Source organism: Staurois parvus, unplaced genomic scaffold, assembly GCF_062004578.1.
Source record: "Staurois parvus isolate SC_StPar_1 unplaced genomic scaffold, SC_StPar_1.0 ptg000013l, whole genome shotgun sequence".
NCBI classification, from domain to species: domain Eukaryota; kingdom Metazoa; phylum Chordata; class Amphibia; order Anura; family Ranidae; genus Staurois; species Staurois parvus.
Genome location: NW_028317809.1, coordinates 6,102,263 through 6,123,292, shown reverse-complemented (window position 1 = coordinate 6,123,292; position 21,030 = coordinate 6,102,263). Strand labels below are relative to the sequence as shown.

The window sequence follows — 21,030 nt, the reverse complement described above, 5'->3', positions numbered from 1 at the left end:
AGCTGAAAGGTTATGGATAATATCAATTTACAGTCCCATTGGATTACTTAAAGTGATTTAGATAACATCTTATCAGTGGGGTTTTACCTTTTAGCACTTGAGCTTTGGCAGATTGTACACATTTTATATGATAAATATACTATATATATATATATATATATATATATATATAATCTCACAAAAGAGCTTTGGCAGTTGTCAAAGTTGCTAACTGCAACCGTGTAACAGTTCTGTTCATGGCTAAAAGTGTCACCTCTTAGCACTTAATTATACACTCGGTTCACTACAATTGGTTGCTATCTGTAGACTTTGTATAGATACAGATCTTTGGTATCATGTTATTCAGAAATTCAGAATTGTGATAGGACATTCTTTTGCACCACCAAAAATATAGTATCTACAGTATAAACCCTCACCAAGTTTCACAATGTGTTCTTAATAGATTACACACATTGCTCCTCCACCAAACATGCAATAGAGTACTGGGGTGAGGTAGTGGAGCCCACAGCAGCTCCTCTCAGTTGTACAGTATAATTACCCTTAAAGTGGAACATCACCCAAAAGGGGAAGTTTAGCTTGTTCGCCTTCACTGCCATATTTTACACTTTTTTGGGGGGAGCGGGTACCTGGTTTTGAGGGGTACCCATTCCCACTTCCGGTCAGATGCACCGCGGTGATCTGAGCCAGAAGTTTGCCCCCCCCCCACTTCCCCTGCAGCCTTCTGAGACACTTCACAGGTCCCAGAAGATTGCAGGACCATTCACAAGGCACAAGTGAGGTGAGGACATCGCTGGATCCCTGGACAGTAAATGTCCTTCAGCAGCTACAGTATTTGTAGCTGCTGGCATTTATTTATAATAATGTAATTATTATGTAGCACCAGTTTCAAAAGAGATACAATTAATATGTGTGTTAATCTTTACTAAAATGTATCAGCATTTTGATAGTAGCTAATATGCCTTGTTCATGTTGGTTACATATAGTTACATGGCTAGGTTGAAAATAATACAATATTATTGAGTTCACCCAAAAGAAAAGAAAATTAGTTCCTGAGGGTGTCTATTCCATATTTTCACCTATACATAAAGTACTTATTAAGTAACACTAATTCCAACAAAGACACATTAAATGACGTGTATGTAAGTATATTTACTAAAATGTATGGGAGTTTAGCTAGCAGTGAACACTGTATACAGGTATAAATGAATCAGATTAACTTGCGAGCCACAGGTGTGATAATTTCTAGAGGATCGCAAACATGAAACACATAACTACAACTGTGTTGGAAATATCTACAAATATATGTTGCGCTCCAAAATATTTCTCAATAAATAATAATTAAATTAATATCATTAAATTAATTCATATTATGATACAAGTAACTAATAAGAGTGTAAAAATACCAAAAAGATATTTAAATAAATTATTTCAACTAATCAATCACCTCCAAATAAATATCAAAATAATTCCACATGATGTACTCCTCTAAAAAATGTAAATCAAGTGCTCATAAATCATCTATTAGTGACATGATGTACTTACTAATACCCTCAATTTCATTTAAATTCATAATACCCTCATTTAATATAATAAAAAATGTGAACCAACTTATAACCCTCAACTAAAACACATTTAAATGATCCCCCATAAATAAAAATAACCAAATGCTCATGAATCATACATTATTGATTAATATAACTCAAAATATCATCAAAATAATAGTCCCATTGAATAAACAATTGTTTATATAGTGACTTGGTGCTTGTTGTTCTTCAATTTGTGACTTTTGTGAATCCTTCAAATAGTGAAGATGTGCGCACACCTCCTTTAATGCCTGCAATTAGGCTATACACGCTTTCGGTTCACTTTCCCTGGAACCTGCTAGACATATACTTTTGCTGGTAAAATTGAGAGATCCTTCCTTTAGGAGTAATGGATGTATCCTCTGGTGGCTGATTATCCCCTAAGGGGTTACACACTCATTTTGTTATCCCAGACCTCCTAATTATCCTCTCCTTGTGTTTCTCTGCATGCAAGATGAAATTGAAGACATAGTGTTTTACCTTTTAAAACTTTTTATTCCCACCATCCAAGTATTAAACTCACATTACACAGGTTTAAGTATCGCAATACCGCTTTGGAAATCCTCTGCTGGCCTCTGAGTCATACACCTGCCGTCTATCGTGTTGTGCGGCTTCTCTCCGAGTGATGACGTAGCCCCTCCCCTACGCGTTACGCCACCAGTCACGTGGCTTCATCAGGGGGTTGTGATAGGTCAATCACTCTTCCATTGCCAGCTTATATATATCCTGTCCTCCATTTTCCCATAGATGTACAGGAGGCGGCCATGTTTTTGGGGTCAAATTGGAAGCACAAACCCTCCTTCCTTTTGACACATTTGTTTCAATTACTACGCTACTTATCTCGGAAAGATACTTTGCATATGACTCATCGGACTGCCTGGATTTAAACAACCTCTTCTTTTACTGTGCATTACAATCATTTTAATACTACATATAACGATTTTAAAAGTAAGTATGCCAATTTCAAAATGACATAAATACAAATAATGATACCATTAAACAAATTATAATTATATATAATCAAAAAATATTTTAATTAAAAATAAAAATAAAATAAATAAAAAATATATAAAAGACAAAATAAAATAATAAAAAATATATTAAAATAATCATTTTTTATCCTTACTAATAAGGTGCAGAAAGAATCCCTCACACTCAATATACAAGTATACACCTGTTTTATATTCATACTGAATGTGACGAAAAACCTCCCCCACTCACATGATCTACATAATTAAAATCAAAAAATGTCATCCTATCATGTATGTACGTATTATCCAAACCTAGATGTCACTGATGAAGCAGGATAAATCAAAATCCTTGTTCAAACCATCTGGTGCTAAACTTCCTAACTCGTAAATCCAAAATGATTCTTTTTTACTTATTTCACGGACTAAATTGTCACCTCTCCAATGTGGATTGTGTTTGAGTAAACCCCAAAAATGGTATCATTATTTGTATTTATGTCATTTTGAAATTGGCATACTTACTTTTAAAATCGTTATATGTAGTATTAAAATGATTAGTTACTTGTATCATAATATGAATTAATTTAATGATATTAATTTAATTATTATTTGAGAAATATTTTGGAGCGCAACATATATTTGTAGAGTGAACACTGTATGCCTTGTTCATTTTCAGTTGATGTCTGTAAACTTACAATATCCACAGTTGCTAGTATAGAGCCGCCAGTCCAATCTACATAATTACTCATAAAATCTTCAGTGTCACTCAAACATGATTTGTGGCGAAGTATTAAAGGTGACATAATGTGATTATAATGTTGTATCAAGGGAGCCAAGACCAACTCCGCTATGGACTTGAAAGGTCTCTTGGGTGGAGGCACTGGATCTTTGTGTATCTTGGGCAAGACATACAAGATAGGAATAATAGGGTGTTTTACAGTATAGAGCATTTTCTCTTTTTCAATATCACTCCTTGTGTAGCTTGTTTCGTTTGTTTATTTTACGCTGAATGGGAAAAGTTGGATTGTTTAAGAATTTCTTATAAACTTTCTCATGTTTCAAAATCTTGTGTTCATATTGAGACACATCCATTCATCCATCCAACACAAATGATCTCCTTTGTCAGCTTGTTTGATTACAATATCCCACCTTACTGACAAAGATCTGAAAACCATTTTGTCTTTGGCACTGTTGGGAACATGATCCTTATTTTTCTCAATTTGAAATATTTTTGGAGTATCCCTTTAAACCCATTTAATGTACAGAGTATGAGTAGTAGTCTGCCTTTTCAAAAATAAGTTCGGATAGGAAAGATAAAGCATACTAGGCTTAAACACCTAAACTTTAAGTAGCACTACCCCCTTAGGGGCACCTAGATTTGAATGGGCCCCCCTATACTCTGCTTGGCAAGGCAACATGCTTTTCCCACATTTTGCACACTGGAGTCAGTAAACAGTCCTCAAGCTTGGTTTTGTGATTTTTATTAAGGGGTTAAACTTGGATAGTGTCTAGGGGTATATGGGATGCCCAGGGAACTGTACAACTTGAGGACAACTCCTTAGCAACTATGTACAAAAATGCAGATTAGCAACAGTCTATATTCAAGGAGCACTAAACCCCTTCGGTGTACCTCCTGTTCACCCAGCTGCACTGAGGGTATTCCCTGGGCAAGGGGACCCAGAAGCTGTCATTTGAACAGTTCCGAATGCGAAGCTAGTTGCATCTTGCACCTGACCGCCCTTTCTTCCTATCTGACCCAGGGGTGTAAGAGTACTCACACTGTCCTCTCCTGTTAGCTTAGTGGGTTGGTGGCTGCCTTCAGACCTTACACTGGGCTGGCTTCTTTCCTGCTACACAGGCTGTTCTTCCCAGGAGATGTTGAGGCAGTGGAGATCCTCTTCTCCAGCCTGTAGGTAGGCTCCCCTCCCTGGGGCCCCCTCCCAGGCTTCTCACTCCAGCCTTCTTCAATCCATCTTCCATCTGATGCTGCCCACTATTCCCCAGGCTCTCTGATATTTTAGGGTTGCCTTGATCACCATGTCCAGCCTCCTGCCAGGGGATTGCTCAAGGTTACTCAAACATGCAGATCTGGGCCTCCTCCCCTGCTCCAGAAAGCTTTCAGGTTTCTGGAAAGGTGGGAGAGCTTCAGAAACTCTGACCTGTTAGAGCCTTACAGCCTGCCCTGAGGTGACCTCACTACCTCACTCCCAGGTTGGCTCATCCCCAGGCTGCTACTCAGCCTTTATCTAAAAAAAAAGAAAAAATACAAATATCCTATCTAGCTAACCACTAGGGTGTTACATTTATGTGGTTAAGGAGCAAACAACACTTTCAGTTTTGGTAGTTTATAAAAAAAAAGTAGAGAATGTTCTTAGGAAAGACTCCTAGTCCTTTTTTAAGCTGTAATACATTAGATTTTTTCCCCCTAACAGCCAAATAATTTCTCTTCTCTTTCTGTTCTAACTTGCCCCAACAGCAGGAACAACATAAAACAAGGTAAAACAAGAAAGGAGAGAGAGGAGCGCATGCCCCATAGTTTATCATGCATAAGAAAGTTTAATTGACAAAATACAATCAAAGGTTGCATTCATAAACAACTGTGGGGTATATAGAGGCTTGTCAGGTGGTTTGAGGGATAAAAAAAGCATGGGGTGAGTTGCAATGACACTGCCAGCAGAGGTGGATGGAACTGATGCAGGGTCAGAAGTCCAAGAGCTGAAAACCTCCTGCTGTCACCGCTGTGTACCCCAATATACAGGGCCACGTTTCAAAGCAATCCTGTTTCTTTATCAACCTCGAGGCACCCACCATGTAGGTCCTGGGCCTGCAGATGGGCAAGCATAGCCGCCCAAAAGCATCCACCTGACAGGCAGAAGTCTTCTTGTCAGTTTTACACACAATGACGGTGGCGACAGCTATTGGATTGTGTGTAAACCCCCCCGCTGTTACAGCGTACAGACCTGGTAGTGAAAGAGTTCTACTACAGGTGACATTTTCCTAGGGGGTGAGCACAGTTTGTTACACAGGTTTTCATGTGACATTAACAACATAAAGGTGTTTGGATTGTAATGAAGAATTTTCTCCTCTTTATATCCAAGGCTTAGTGTGCCTAGGGCTGCATTGACTCAAATCCTCCTAATTTAAACTCTGAAAAATAAAGGTGCCCATACATTGATGGGTAAAAGCATCAAATGCATCACTCAGGCCATTTTGTGATGCTGTATATAGTTATGTGACAGATGTATTTATGATTGCACGAAGATTTTTCATTGGACAGAAGCAGGGGCGGACTGACAACTCATGAGGCCCCCAGGCAATAGGGGACACAGGCCCCTGTGTCCTTGCCCAAACTCAAAAAGCCTATGAAAAAGGTACCAGGGGCATCTCATGGGGCCCCCTACTGACCCCGGGAACTCAGGCAGTGCCCTAGTTTCCAAATGGTCAGTCCTCCAATGGACAGGAGGCATGTTATTGTTTACACTGCATTTATTCTGCATCTACCTATTGTCTGGATTAGCCAGAAGAGGATCATGAGTGTGGCTAAAATGACCATAAATGGATCAAAATCCGTCCAATCCCAGATGAACTGGCTGAATTTCAATCCAAGTGTGGCCACTCCCACTCCACAGAACTTAATCTTGCTATTGAATTCTGTTGCACAGGCTTGTTGGAAAATTTTTCCCGATCAGAGTCTGCAGCCAATGGGCTGTAGTTGCTGATGAGTGTATTCTGACACAACAGAAGTCCTGGTTTCAGAATACAATGGCAAAGTGGGGAGGATTCCTCCATCCACCTCATTTGTGTGGATGGTGAAATCTGTTAGTTTTCTAGCTGCCTTCTGGCTGACCAAAAAAAAAAAGTAATCTCTGGCCAGTCTTAAAGTGTTACTAAACCCAGGACCCTGCATTCATTATATCCGGTCTTCCACAGTACACAGAACATGGAAATGCAATTATTTTAGTAAATATAAACTGCTGAATACCTTTTCTCATTAGCAGCATATAACAGTCTTATTACTTCTATAAGTGTCTGGCCAAGCACTGGTTAATCTTTTTGGAGGAGTTTTCATTCTCCTCTGACTGTCCTATGAGGCTGCATGACCCTTGACCGTCTGTCCGGACAGCGCTAATTGGCCCTGTGCTGATCACATACACCCTCCCAAAAACCTCTCTAGCAATACACACCAAACAGTGCATGTCCAGACTTGCCACTGCTGCTCTGTACTATGGCAGATGGATTGGGTACAGTAAAAGCAGAGAAGGATCAGACAGGATCAAACAGCCTTTTTATACAATGTGGAGGATTAACCACTTTAACAGAGGACTCATTGCTTGTTATTTTATGTAGCACTACCCCTTTAGGAGTCACTAGAAGATTTGGGTCCCACTGTAGTCGTGCACAGCCAAGCATAACACATCTTCCGTTCAGACTTGCATCAGGAGACAGAAAACCAGCCCTTGAGCTTTGTTTTGAAGTTTTATTAGGGATGTAGAACTTGGATGGGGTAAGGGGTGTATGGAATGCCCAAGGGAATGGTAACTGAAGACAAATGTCCTGAACTATTTACAAGCCTTATAGTCAGAGCTTCTCTTCTAGGCGAGCTTTCCAGCCTCTCCTAGCATACCACCCCAGACCCCAGATAAATCCTCTTCTTCATCCAGCTGTCGAGAGGAATTCCTGGGCAAGGGAGTCCAAAGCTGCCACTGGAGCTGTAACAGTCCCAGGTGTAGAGTTAGTCCAATGCTCTTCCCCCTCTCTGGCCCAGGGGGTGTAGCAGTACTTACTGAGTCCTTCTCCTGTGCTGCTGTTGTGTAGCTGGCTGCTACCAGTCCTATCAGCTGAGTTACTCCTTCCCTGCTGCCAGGCCTCTTAGGGGGCATGTGAGGTCCACAGCTTTCTTCCTTTCAAGGTCCCTCTTCCTGGAGGTAAGACCCTTCCAGCCTGGGCTCCCTCCCAGGCTCCTGCCTCTCAGCCTTACTTCTCCTTAAAAAGAAAAAAAAAAGAAAAAAGAAAAAACTGATCACCTGCCCAGGTCTCTAACTGGCTTTTTAAACAGTGTACATGGAGGGTGTCACTATGTGAAAAATTCAAAAAATAGAACTATCCAGTTCAACTTGCCAGCCTACCCCAGTCCAATCACGGCTTTTGTCGGCAAGGAACATGGATATGTATAACTTATCAACAAAGGGGGATAAGAAAAGCCAGTTCAATCTGTCAGCCAGTTAGCTAACTATCAAAAACCAAGTTAACCTATCTAGAAACATGCATTTAAAAACAGGGGTTTAGTTAGCACACATTTGCAAATACATACGTAAGCCACAGAGCCACATCACGGCACCCTGAGTATCTGTGGTCCTAACTCTATAAATCTAGAGAGTCCTCACAGTGGAGGCACATGCATTTAAATAAATAGAATCAAGGGCAGATAAACGTGAGGGGGCCCCAACCCTCATTAAAGGTTATGGGAGCGCACCTGACACCCAGCATATAGCACAACGGCAGCTAGGGAGTCCAGTGCACCCACTGAACCTACAAAGCATACAAAAAAACTGATTACCTGCCCAAGTCTATAACTGGCTTTTTAAACAGTGAACACGGAGGGTGTCACTATGTGAAAAATTTAAAAAATAGAACTATCCAGTTCAACTTGCCAGTCTACCCCAGTCCAATCACGGCTTCTTCTTAAACCCTCCCACTACTGAGCAGGCTTCAACACTTTTAAGGATGTCCCCTCCCCTTGCCAAGCCTTCTGTTGGGACTGGCTAGGGTCCCTCAAGAGTGCAGCCATCAACTCCTCAGATCCACCCACTGCCTTTAGGATCTTCCTCCAAAGCCCTAGAGCAAGGGGAAATTCCAGAGGGGCTGACTTGCAGAGCCTCTAAGCCCTGACCATAATTTGACCCCAGTCTGGCTATCACACCTGGGCTGCTGCTCAGCCCCTATCTAAACATTGAAGTTTAGCTCCCCCTAGCTACCTAGGATGGCGCTACATTTACATGAGAAAATATGTTTATCTATAGCCACTTGCACAGTAGCTTGGCTTTATAATTTTCACTCATCTTTCAGCTACAAGCAACCTACAACCTGCAAGTTAGCTTTTTTTTTTTTCTCTACTTTCCAGGGATCAATCAAAATCCTTGTGGAGATTCTTTATCCTTATGCTCATGGTGTAAATCTTTCAGGCCATCGCTATTTCATTGTTTCTGGGAGTGTTTTCAGATATCAAAGTTCTGGACACAAGTTCTGAATTATATTTATGGTATCACCTCTATACGGATGGCAAAATGTCCTCTAATATGTCAGGAAATACTCCTGAAAACACAGATAATCTACATAAGCAATTTATTCCTCCATGGGCTTGGTTATGCCTATTTACTGCACAAAAAGTTATCTTGAAATCTTGGACACTGGCTAAACCCCCGAGCTATTTATGGTGAAAAAAGATCTCAAAGCCCTAATGTATATTGAGAAATGAGACACTGTTCCACAATCTTATGGATCCATGGCTCGTTTTTTCAAAAGATGGCAATCTTTCATGGAACACACTCTATCAGATTCCGAAATTGCGAAATTTTGCTATTCAAAATGGTATCATACAACAAATATATCCAATTCTCTAGGTAGATTGAAATTGCGTTAAACTAACTTTATTATATGCAAAATAAGCATTGGATGTTCTATTCAGCATGATCTATTTGTGTCCCTGATATTGGCTTGTCAATTTTTAAGCCTGGTATTTGAGTTGAACAGGTTTGTCTCTGCAATAATACTCAATTTTCATGATTTAGGACGTAATATTCATGAGAATTTGAATACAAAACTTGATTGCATTCCTTTTTTTATTTCTTTTTTTTTTTTGTCTTTGTCCTCTTCATGCTCTTTTTCTTTTTTATGTATTTATTTATTTAAATTTTTTTCTTGTTTGAAGCATTTCTCATTACAATGTTATTATTCACTCATTTAAGTATTGAGAATTTGTTCTTTATAATTCAGTGCAAACATTCCGAAATATGCCAAAATTCTGAATTAATAATGTTCAGATTACTGCTGTTCTATGTTATATCTATATCAAAAATGGTATGGATACGAGAATGCCTGTTTTTTATTTTCTCTTGATCTATTTTTTTACTTTGTTCTTTCATTTTATTCTATTTGATTGGAATTCAGTTGTCCATTTTGATATATTTTGTTTACTTATGTTGAAAATGAATAAAAATATATATAAAAAAAAAATCCTTGTGGACATCGATAAAAAAAAAAACACTTTAGCACCAGTCAAGAGGCATTTTAAACCATTTCACAGGTGGATTTTGGTTATTTGGTCACTTAAAAATTAGAAGCAAATTGCCAAAGTATGGCCAGTATTAGTCGATAGCTGTTCATACAGGTCATAAGCAAGTAGACATATTAAGCTTTTAGGTTAAAGTTAATATCGAGTCAAGCAAAATATCTGGCTTGCCAAGAACGCCTTCCTACCATGTAGACATGCCTTTATGTTGGGTTTCAACATACCTTTTTCTAAAAGTGAATACATTCTTTTCTTTTCTCCGATAACCTTATCACAGAAGCTGTTGAGGTTTTCACTCACTGGAGTCTGAGTGTCTGATCACATATATGTGGATTGGATGCAGTTTGAACCGCATCCAATCCGCATGACATGTGAAATAACATTGCTTCCCATGGTGCCTGTTCACATATGTCCAGTGCATTGGCAGTACAGATTCAGTGCAGATTGAAAAAGAGTCCTGTACAATTTCTGAGCAATGTGGTCTGCTTTAGGTGCAGATTACAAGCTATTGACTTCTATGGGAACCTGATCTAAACCTGTCCTGAACCACTGAACAACTACTGTATCAATTAGCTGTGAAACCTTCAATCCGTACCGCACGTGTGCATCTGCACTAAAGGTGGAATTCAAAAAGGCACCCTGAGTCACTTCCTCTAGAGGCAGGATGCCCCATTGGATTACATAGCCAGTACTAACTGGAGGTGTGATGGAGTGTTATCAACACTGATGGTTAGCAATTCCACCTGGCAGTACTAGGGTCATTGTTTCAAATCCCAACCACCCCACCACCTGCCTGGAGTTTGCATGTTCTCCCTGTGCCTGTGAAGGTTTCCTCCCACTCCAAAGACATGCTGGTAGGTTAATTGGATCCTGTCTAAATTGTCCCTAGTATGTGTATGTATGAATGTAAGTTAGGGACCTTAGATTGTACTCCCCTTGAGGGTTAGGGACTGATGTGAATGTACAATTTATATGTAAAGCACTGCGTAAATTGATGGCGCTATATAAATACCTGAAATAAATAAATAACCTTCTTCCTGGACGTGCTTAGAGATGCAGCCTTGGGCAGGTGCTGAATGTGACAATGCTGCAGTGAATTCACTGCAGGTTCTGCCGTTGTCACTCTTCTGAAGGTAGGCCTGTAGACTGGCAGCATTATAAGGTATTTATGCCATGCAAAAAAACAAGATTTAAAGTGTTACTACAGGACCCTGCATTCACCCTATCTGTTCTCCCACAGTACACAGAACATGGAAATGCAATTATTTTAGTAAACATAAACTGCTAAATACCTTTTCTCATCAGCAGTCTTGTGACTTCTATCAGTGTCCAGCAGAGCACTGGTTAAAGCTTGTAGGAGGAGATTTCATTCTCTTGTAGCAGGATGCAGGACCTCTGATCTCTGTCTGGAGAGTGCTGATTGGCCCTGTGCTGATCACATGCACTCTCCCAATGTAGTGGATTGTGATTGACAGTCCACGTTTTATTAGATGATCAGTAAAATGACAATTTTATAGTCTTGCTACTGTCTGTTTCTTGCTCTTTAAATTCCTTACTCTCAAGTAAACAATCAGATATAGGTTGACAGAACAATGATGATAAATTAAGATGGCGCCTTCATCCGGAGTCTCACCCTTGGTGACTCATTAGGAGAAAAGTATCTTTTAATGTAAACAACCCCCATAAAAGGGAATGAGTCTCTTTGGGGACAATGATTGGAAGATATCAACACGGATGAAAGAACACGCAGAAACCCAGTGGACTTTTCACCCAATCAATGTATATGCTTTGCCTGCATCATATGCCCTATAAATGATACTGTTAGTTCCTCAATAAAACAGAATTTTAGGAAGTTGGCAAACTGCGAAGTGTCAGTGTCTTACTTCCACGTGCACGTATTCTCATATTAATTTGGCTCACTGGTAGATCACGGTAAATGGTCTGTAAGTGACCAAGTCCAAGACACCAAGAATAAAAAAAAAATATGTCTAGCAATACACACCAAACTGAGCATGTGCGGCTTGTCCCTAGCCTCTGTTCTGTCAGGAGATATTTAGGAGACACTGGAAGAAGGGGAGGATCAGAGAAGAGAGGAACAAACTTATTTTTTTACATAATGTGGCGGATTAACCCCTTAGGTTCCACAGTGAGTATAACAAGCATGTTTTGCTGCATAAACAGACTGATTTTACTGTTGTGGGTTTAGTAACACTTTAATTATGCAGGTATACTGTAAGTATATATATGAGAGCAGGGGCGGACTGACCATTCGAGCACTCGGGCACTGCCCGAGGGCCCGGGGTCAGTAATGGGCCCCATGAAATGCCCCTGGTACCCTTTTTATAGGCTTTTTTGAGTGTGGGCAAGGACACAGGGGCCCCATGATCCCCTATTGCCCGGGGGCTCCATGAGTTGTCAGTCCGCCCCTGTATGAGAGTATAGCCAGCAAGATTTGTTAATATCGGGTATTATTATTATACAATATTTATATAGCGCCAAAAGTTTGCTCAGCGCTGTACAGTATAATGGGAGACAGTACACGAGACAGTACAGTAACAATACAATGCAATACACGAGGGGTTCAAGGGCCCTGCACCTTGGAGCTTACAATCTAGGAGGGAAGGGAGAGTGGTACAGGAGGAAATAGCTATGGGGGATGGAGTGGTAGGAAGAGCGGAGGAGATCAGCAATTAGGTGAGGGCTGGGTAGGCTTCTCTGAAGAGATGGGTTTTCAGGGTGCGCCTAAAGGTGAGGAGGGAAGGTGACAGTCTGACGGATTGGGGTAGTGAGTTCCAGAGGTTTGGGGAAGCCCTGGAGAAGTCCTGGAGACGGGCATGGGAGGAGGAGACCAGGGAACTGGAGAGTAGGAGGTCTTGTGAGGAGCAGAGAGTGCATTTTGGGTGGTAGATGGATATCAGGTCGGTGATGTGGTTTGGGACAGTGTTATGGATAGCTTTGTACGTCAATGTTAATATTTTGAATTTTATCCGTTGGGCAATCGGAAGCCAGTGGAGGGATTGGCAGAGGGGCGTGGCGGATACGGAACGGTTGGTGAGGTGGATGAGTCTGGCCGCAGAATTCAGGATAGACTGAAGCGGGGATAGCTTGTGTTGGGGTAGGCCGGCGAGGAGGGAGTTACAGTAGTCAAGTCGTGATATAATAAGGGAGTGAATGAGTTGCTTTGTGGTTTCAGGAGTTGGGAACGTGCGTATTTTGGACATGTTGCGGAGGTGGAGTCTACATGAATTTGTCAGCGATTGGATCTGGGGCTGGAAAGACAGATTGGAGTCTAGAATGACACCTAGTACTCTGGCTTGTGGGTTGGGACTGATAATGGCGTTGTTGGTCGTGATGGAGAGGTCGGGGAGGGGGCGTGGGCTGGGGGGAAAACTAGGAGCTCGGTTTTAGCAAGGTTTAGTTTGAGGAAGTGGAGAGACATCCAGTCTGATATGTCGTTCAGAAGGCTAGTGATTCGGGCGGAGACAGTTATAATATAATGTGCCATTTGTAATAATGCTCTTCCCACAGTGATCTAGCACTCACCATATTGTACAGAGATGAACTGTGGTACAACATCTCTTAGATTGTAAGCTCTGAGGAGCAGGGCCCTCCTAACTCTCTTGTATTGAACTGTATTGTTGCTGTATTGTCTCCCGTTATATTGTTAAGCGCTGAGCAAACTGTTGGCGCTATATAAATCCTGTATAATAATAATAATAATAATCTTAGATTGTAAGCTCCAAGGATCAGGCCCTCCTATCCCTCTTGTATTGAACTGTATTGTTGCTGTATTGTCTCCCGTTATATTGTAAAGCACTGAGCAAACTGTTGGCGCTATATAAATCCTGTATAATAATAATAATCTTAGATTGTAAGCTCCCAGGATCAGGGCCCTCCTATCCCTCTTGTATTGAACTGTATTGTTGCTGTATTGTCTCCCTTTATATTGTAAAGTGCTGAGCAAACTGTTGGAGCTATATAAATCCTGTATAATAATAATAATCTTAGATTGTAAGCTCCCAGGATCAGGGCCCTCCTAACTCTCTTGTATTGAACTGTATTGTTGCTGTATTGTCTCCCGTTATATTGTAAAGTGCTGAGCAAACTGTTGGCACTATATAAATCCTGTATAATAATAATAATAATCTTAGATTGTAAGCTCCCAGGATCAGGCCCTCCTAACCCTCTTGTATTGAACTGTATTGTTGCTGTATTGTTTCCCGTTATATTGTAAAGAGCTGAGCAAACTGTTGGCGCTATATAAATCCTGTATAATAATAATAATAATCTTAGATTGTAAGCTCCCAGGATCAGGCCCTCCTATCCCTCTTGTATTGAACTGTATTGTTGCTGTATTGTCTACCGTTATATTGTGAAGAGCTGAACAAACTGTTGGCGCTGTATAAATCCTGTATAATAATAATAATCTTAGATTGTAAGCTCCAAGGAGCAGGGCCCTCCTAACCCTCTTGTACTGCACTGTATTGTTGCTGTATTGTCTCCCTTTATATTGTAAAGCGCTAAGTAAACTGTTGGCGCTATATAAATCTTATATTATAATAATAGTAAATATAAGTCCTGTATAATAATATAATACTCCTGTATAATAATAATAATAATAATAACATTTATACAGCTTTGTAATGACCCTTTCCTATCACATGCTTAATGAGACAAGTGAGGAGTTACAGGGCTTGACAGCTGTTATCTCATACACTTCCTAATACGCAGTTAGAACTAGACTTGGAGGGATAAGCTAGTTTATGTGTTGCACAGAATGAATTACCAAGGACAATATTAAATGTTGCCAGAAGGAGGATGTGGGAATGAAAGAAAAGCAGGAACTAAACAATGATCGGCCTGAGGTACAATGATTTCCTGGAGGATGAACAAGTATATTTGTGCTTGGAGTACAGGATATAAAGCCAGCTGCTAGCAAATCATGTTTAAATCTCTATGTATGTATACATTTATTTTATACTTGTTCGGTTAAAAATCAATTGTAAATTAACAAATTTTTTAGCAATCATGTAGGAAAAGTAGATCTAGACCCAATCACCAAAGTTTTATATGAGCTTTAACAAGTTTATGTTATTTCAACAGTTGTTCTCAATCTTTTTTTAAATTTGCAGATTTAATTAAAATAATATTAGGTGATCCTACCATGAAGGTTCTTGGTCAGACACTGACACAATAAAAAAGAGAGAACAGAAGGAGGATTTTAAAAAAAAAGACAGCCACGCTACAAAATGATAATCAATGATAATTTTATTTAAGATGTTAAAGCAGAGCTCCACCCAAAAGGGGAAGTTTCGCTTTAAGGACTGTTAAGGATTAAGGATTGGCACCTTTGGGGGGGTGGAGCGGGTACCCGAATTTGGCAGGTACCCACTCCCACTTCCGGTCCGATGGCCTAGGCCAGTGGTCGGCAAGCCGCGGCTCGCGAGCCACATGCGGCTCTTTACACTCTTTAATGCGGCTCTTCTGTGTGCCGGGCGCCCGCTCCCCTCCCTCCTCTCGGGCGGCCGCCCCAAAAGTCAGGACTCTGCAGCTAGCCCAGCAATGGGCAAACTACGGCCCGCGGAGCGTGGCAAACATTGGCTGTCAGGATGTAGGCGGGGCAGCGTGACGAACTCCTCTCCTCTCACAGTCCGCCCTGAAGACCGGAATGGCGCGGGAACACGGCGAGAGGAACGCGCGGAGCAAAGGTAAGTGAATTGACACAATATGGGGAATGAATTACTATATGGGGGATTAATTACTATATGGGGGATGAATTACTATGGGGGATGAATTACTATATGGGGGATGAATTACTATGGGGGATGAATTACTATATGGGGGATGAATTACTATGGGGGATGAATTACTATATGGGGGATGAATTACTATATGGGGGATTAATTACTATGGGGGATGAATTACTATATGGGGGATGAATTACTATGGGGGATGAATTACTATATGGGGGATGAATTACTATGGGGGATGAATTACTATGGGGGATGAATTACTATATGGGGGATGTATTTTCAGTTTTAAAAATGTGGCTCTCAAAATAAATTTCAATCGTGGTTTTGGCGAGATTTGGCTCAGTTGAAAAAAAAGGTTGCCCACCACTGGCCTAGGCGATCGGAAATGGAAGGTGTCCTCTCTCCCTCCCTCCCTCCCTGCAGTCTTTTGGGACACGTGACAGGTCCCAGAAGACTACAAAACCATTCACGAAGTGCAGCGCAACTCGCGCATGCGCAGTGGGTACCCGGCTGTGAACCCGCAAGCTGTCACAGCCGGGTGCCCACACTGAAGATGCTGGCCTCCTGGAATACAGGACGGCCGGTGAAACAGGCTGTGGGGGACACATCACGGGACCGAGGGACAGGTAGCTGCTGACTTTTATTTTTTGATAGGTCAAGTGGAACTCTGCTTTAATAAATACCCCCAAGCTGTCTCCTGTATGCTACCCAAATCCATGTGTAATGTGCTGTTTCTATATACTGTAAAAGCTGCTGCAAACACCAACTTGTGTTCATGCAATGCAAAAGTAAAATAAATAAATAAAGGATGCTGCACTACCAATTGTCAAAATCTGTGCAAAATATTGTGCAACCTGTCCACACACTTCAATATAAGAACCATATCCAATATAACAAAAATAGTCACAAAAACATATTTATTACAAGAAATAAACAAAAAGTATATACAAATCCTTGTGCAATTGTCTCTATTTAATATATGTAGTTTCCCAATATCCACTTCATATTCATTCAATCACTACGTGATTTCTTAGAGATGTGTATTTTTTATTAACTGTTCATCTACCATCTCTTCTTGTACCAATTGGTCAGTGAGTCCCACCACCTTTTATACAGTGCTCTCACCTTCAGTGACTGACCTAGTCAATATCAGGTCAAGTAGTACTTCGTCTTTAACCACTTGCCTACAGGGCACTTATACCCCCTTCCTGCCCAGGCCAATTTTCAGCTTTCAGCGCTGTCGCACTTTGAATGACAATTGCACGGTCATGCAACACTGTACCCATATGACATTTTTATCATTTTTGTGAGACAGATAGAGCTTTCTTTTGGTGGTATTTAATCACCTCTGGGTTTTTATTTTTTGCTAAACAAACCAAAAACAACTGAAAATGTTGGAAAAAAAAAAGGGTTTTCTTAGTTTCTGTTATAAAATTTTGTAAATGTGATTTTTCTCCTTCACTGATGTGTGCTAATGAGGCTGCAGTGATGGGCACTGATAGGCATCACTGATGGGCACTGAAAGGCAGCACTCATATATGGCACTGATAGGTGGCACTGAAAGGCAGCACTGACTGGCACTGATAGGCGGCACTGACTGGCTCTGTTAGGTGGCACTGACTGGCACTGTTAGGCATCACTGTTAGGCAGCACTGATGGGCACTGATAGGCGGCTGAAAATTGGCCTGGACTGGAAGGGGGTGAAAGTGTCCGGACTTGAAGTGGTTAAGTAAAAGCATAGTTTGTTCACTGTACTAAGTGAAGCTGCATTCTGCTAATCAGGTCTGCTCAGTGTGTTCAGCTACTGCCAGTCTGATAGCTCCCTCTGCATCCAGAGAGCTTGAGAAGTTTCTGGATGATAGGTGTGACTGTGTGAAGTTTGATACAGTTCTGGCCTATGCCAGAGAGGCAGGCTGTGATGGTATGCTGGGAGACTGTATATATTTAGTGAGCACACTGAGCTCATGCTCTTCTCCTGGACAGGTTTAGTCCAGCCTGGAGGGGGCATGCTGCCCTTCCAGGCAATGCTGATGTGTCTGCTGTCATAAGGGCCTCAGGTGGGCGACCTGAGGGCTTGGATGTTGAGGTCCTGGGACTAAAGAGAGCTGACTAAGGGGGGGTTGTGTGCTGAAGATAACCAGAGTAAGGTGTCGCATGGCAGTTCGAAGGAGGAAACCAGCTGTCATTGAGCCTTGAGTGAGCACAGATGCTTCTGAAAGATCTTGGGGACCTTTGTGCTTTTGTCACCCCCTCCAGTGCTAGAGATCAGCAGTGGATCTAGGTAAAGGGAACACACGGCTGGTGTCCTGAAAAGCTTTGTCCAGATAATCGTATACTTAAAGGGACTCTGCTCTTGTGGCTCTAAGAAAGGAAGTTACAGTTAACTATTTTTACTGCTTTGAAGCTGAAGTTTACTGTTAGCTACAAGCACAGACTTTATTATAGTTTGTCCTGAAGAATACCTAAGTTCTCAAGTGTACATACAGTAGTTCTTGTCTTTGGATTATCCCACCCAATTCCCTCAAACTTATCCAAGTTCTCAATAAATAAAAAAACACAAAAACAACACCCCTAGACTGGTCATTGAAGAAAAGTGTGAATGAACCTGAGTGCCTGGCTGTGGGGCAAAGATTGTGGGGAAACCTGGACAGTATTCCCGTGGCTCCTGCTGGAGTAGTGTTACATATGTAAGTCAAGCTAATTATAAAAGTATAAAAAACTACACTCCACAGCTAAATATGCACTGCCAGCATCACTGTCTTAAAATCATTCTGTTTCTTAAAACACCACAACATTTTCTTACCCTTTAAGGCATCCCCAAAATGTTATTTGAATGATTTTCAATGTTGCCCTCAGTCCTTTGAGAAGAGCCTTACCTCATTGCATGGTATTTTTTTTTGCTTTGATACAAGACCCCAATGGCAGTGTCTAATTTACCAAGCCTTTTCTTTTATTTTTTTACAGTTTGCGTACAAGCCCTAAAAATGTCCAGAATTCAGTAACTGGATTTTCCCCTCTCATAGACTTAAATGGGATTCACAGCTAAATTCAGGTTCTATGAATATTAAACAGGATTCAAATAACCCTTGGTGAATTGATCTCTGGAAGATTCAGCTATCTCTAGTTAATGCTAATGAATACATAGTACTAAATATAACCAGTGTTCTTTATATGACTGAGCATTAACCCGACTGAAAAACATCTGCTAGTCAGTGAGTCCAGAGTACTGTTATCCACTTCTTGGTGCCATCACCATCACCATGTGCCCTCTAAATGGATGTCAGAAACATTCTATATACTTCTATGGAGCTGATCCTAGGAGAAACCAAATTAGGCATAAGCTTGCTAGTTTGGAAAGTGGATCAAATCTGGCTTTTTGAATTTTTTCATGATGCCTATTGAGAGTAAAGTAACAAACTAATAACAAACTCCCATCTTAGTCCACCTTATCTGCTTCTAACGTTTACCTTCCAAATGTCTCTCTCCCACCACCCTTTTTTCCTCCCTCAGTTTTCCAAGTAGAAAGCCCTGTGTAAGCTTAGACCGAAATGGAGCAATCATGGGAGGAACCATACATGGGAGGGAGAGGAGAAAGTCACATTCTCCACCATACCTAAACGTACTATGTATTTCCAAGGGCTCCAGTTGGCAAATGGGGCAGTGGGCAAAGTGGCATGCTCAGTTTAAGCAGCTGAAAATATGGGCTGTATAGATAACCTCTTAATTTGCAAAGTGGTAGATTTACTTTAACCTCTTCACGCCGAGTGCACGCAAATGTGCGGCCTCTCGGAGTCTGGGCCTTGACACCGAGTGGCCGCACATTTGCGTCCAATTAAAAAAAACATGTGCTGAGAGTGTGCGCCCTGCATGCTCTCAGCACACATGTCCGGTACTCACGGAAAGGTCCCGATCTCCTCTTGTGATCGGGACCTTTCCCAATCATGTAACTGCCGTGACATCGAATCACAGCATTCACATGACCCTAAAACCCCACCCGCCTCCCAGCTTCTGAAACCCTTAAAGGGCCGGGAGGCACCGGCGCCAAGGGGTTAAGCTGTATGACTGTTGTGAGGGTGTGTACGTACCTATTCCTGGCCTTTTAAGTGCTCTTTGGCACTATGTTGTATCATGGCAAAATTTGATAGTAAAAAGAACAAGTGTACACATTGCAGGCATTTAGTAGTAGAAGTGATCGGAAAAAAGTTGAAAGAACAGCATGCATCATACATACTAGGGGGAGTACAACTGGGGGAATCAATGGTGGAGAAGGATCTGGGAGTTCTGGTAGATCATAAGCTTAACCACTCCAATACCGGGAACTTTTACCCCCTTCCTGCCCAGGCCAATTTTCAGGTTTCAGCACTCTTACACTTTGAATGACAATTGAGCGATCATGCAACACTGTACCCAAGCTAAATTTTTATCATTTTGTTCACACAACTAGAGCTTTATTTTGGTGGTATTTAATCACCACTGGGGTTTTAATTTTTTTGCTATATTTTTGCTAAATTAACAAAAAAACACAGAAAATCTTGAAAAAAAAAAGTTTTTCTTTGTTTCTGTTATAAAAGTTTGCAAATAAATAATTGTTCTTCCTAAATTTAGGCCAGTGTTCTGCTAAATTTCTTTAGTGAAAATAACCCAAATCAGTATTTATTTTTTAGTCTGTAGGAAAGTCATAGAGTTCACAGACTATGGAATATATCTGAAAATCGATCAGTCCTGAAGTACTGACAGCCAATCTAATTTTTTGAGGCCCAAAAATGTCAGAACAGTACAGATATCCCCCAAATGACCCCTTTTTATAAAGTATACAGTCAACGTATTTTATAAGAGGCGTGGCGAGTTTTTTGAAGTTGTAAATTTTTTGTCATCATTTTTTGGAAAGTGAAGAAATTATTTTCACAAATGTTTTTTTTTCATATTACACTATGACCAAAGTAGTATAATGTTACCATAGTTACATTGTACTACTTTGGGGAAGTGATCAGTATTTTTTTTTTACACAATTTGATTGCTTATAGCAAACAATTTCTTTGCTATAAGTAAGCATTTAAATGAATGAAATCAATTAATTCAGGTTTTTTTGTTGTGATTGGCTGTGATTGGCCACGGCTAATCAGATGACATAGATGGGATGTGATTGGCTCAGCCTGTGCATGTAATCACTGTGACCATTCACAGCTAAACACACTTGTATACAATGGATGGCATGAAAGGAAGCCATCCATTATTTGCAACTGTCATGTGACCTGCTCTGATTGGTCACAGCAGGTAACATGGTACTAGCAACGTGGCCGTTACACAGATCTGTCTTCAGCTGTGTCCGACAGATCTCACCCTGGCAAGGCGCAATCTGTTAAGGAATATGATGCCCTCCCGTATTGACAACAGTCCCACCCGGTCTTTATTTTCCTATAGGCCAGGTGGGAAGTGGT

General features: G+C 41.0%; 1 long non-coding RNA gene across 1 annotated transcript in view; it reads right to left on the bottom strand.

Moving 5' to 3' along the window:
* Positions 1 to 7,014: 7,014 nt before the first annotated feature.
* The window catches only part of LOC149473589 (uncharacterized), a 71,533-nt gene continuing 57,517 nt past the window's right edge, over positions 7,015 to 21,030 (bottom strand). The window contains exon 3 of the long non-coding RNA XR_016312560.1: positions 7,015 to 7,534. This is a non-coding gene — a long non-coding RNA (uncharacterized LOC149473589). The remainder of the gene's footprint in view (positions 7,535 to 21,030) is intronic.